This window comes from Belonocnema kinseyi, chromosome 4 (genome assembly GCF_010883055.1).
Source record: "Belonocnema kinseyi isolate 2016_QV_RU_SX_M_011 chromosome 4, B_treatae_v1, whole genome shotgun sequence".
NCBI classification, from domain to species: domain Eukaryota; kingdom Metazoa; phylum Arthropoda; class Insecta; order Hymenoptera; family Cynipidae; genus Belonocnema; species Belonocnema kinseyi.
In genome coordinates this window covers 33,704,703-33,706,202 of record NC_046660.1, presented here as the reverse complement: position 1 = coordinate 33,706,202, position 1,500 = coordinate 33,704,703, and the positions used below count along the sequence as shown (strand labels likewise).

Sequence of the window (1,500 nt, the reverse complement as noted above, 5' to 3'; positions counted from 1 at the left end):
TTGGATTGTTTATTTAAATCCGCAATTATAAATAAAATATGAAAAAGCCAACCATTTCTAAACTGATATAAACGATGCATTTTCTTATTCCACAAAAATACCAGAATTTCAAAATGTCGGAACTTTATAACAAAGAAATCTACACCTAAAAAAGTTTTTTTTTATTAAGTTTTACAATTGTAACAATTTATAGAATTTTCTATCAATTGGAAATTATCCCGATTTCATATTATTTATCATTTTAAACATTGTCATACTTTCGATTTAAAATTACAGTTCTGAATGCGCATTTCTGAAGCTATTTAATGTTTAATGATTTGAAACTAAAGTTTTTTAGCTTCGAAAGCTTAATTTACAAAATATTTGGCATGCAATTTTTTAATTTTTGGAGGTTTCAAATTTCACATTGCTGTAGTTTTTAATTCAAATATTTAAAATATCAGTTAGTTTTAATTTGAATGATTTTAAATTTAAGTACTCTGCATTGTTTGATTTTAACTTTAGTCAATTTTAAATTAAATAATTTTAGATTCAAATGTTCTTAATTGTTTCGTTTTAATTTGAAACGTACAAAATTGGCTGGGCTTTAAAATTCTTCGAAATCGTGGAATATCGAATTAAAGACCTAAAGGTTGCCTCCAAAATGAATGAAAAACAATGAAAAATTAAGGCAATAATTGATTGAATTATCAAAATATCAGAAAATTTTCGAACTAGCATTGAAAATTGAATAACTTTTTAATTTAAAAATGTTCCAAAATTGTGAACATTCCTAACTCAAATTAAAAAAAAACACACACAATTTCAAATTGAAAGGCTTAAAATTGTGCATATTCGTTAATTGGAATAATAGTGACCTTGTGTTTTTTTGAAAATTGATAATGTGTTCTCTTAAAATTGTCCGATTTTTAGTTGAAGATATAGAAAATTAATTAATCTAAAATTTAAAAATATTTCACTGGATGATTTCAAGTATGAATAACAATTCTAAGTGAATAGTTGAAAATTAATCGATCTGAAATTTAAAAGTTAAAAGATGTGCTGTTTAAAATAAAACTAGATACATTTAACATAGAACTAGCTGAAATTGATACCTCAGTAATTGAATCATTTGTATAATTGTAAACGATTGCCATTTTAGAGTTCTCAATTTTCATGCTGTACGCTAAATTTGTAATTTTTCCCTTCTATACGCGATTAACATTTTTTTTTAGTTTTGAATAATTCAATAAATAATTCAATTTTAAAGGTATTTTAAAAATTTTCGATTTTCAACAGCAAAAATAATGGTGAATTTCTTTCAGTTTGAAAAATTGGTTTAATCAATTTTAATATTAAAATATAGTTTTTTATGGAATAACAAGTTAAAATTCTAGAATTTCAGAAGCTTTAACTTTGAACCATTCACATAATTCTCTAACTTCAATTTGTCAAATTTTAATCGCTTCAAATTAAAAATTACTTAAACTTAACAGCTTTCAATTGTGAATGCTTTAATTT

The 1,500-nt window shown here is 23.2% G+C and overlaps 1 protein-coding gene across 1 annotated transcript in view; it reads left to right on the top strand.

Annotated features, from left to right (window-relative positions):
- Window positions 1–1,500, top strand: part of LOC117171558 (apoptotic protease-activating factor 1-like) — a 23,068-nt gene that overhangs the window by 12,562 nt on the left and 9,006 nt on the right. The window lies entirely within an intron of this gene.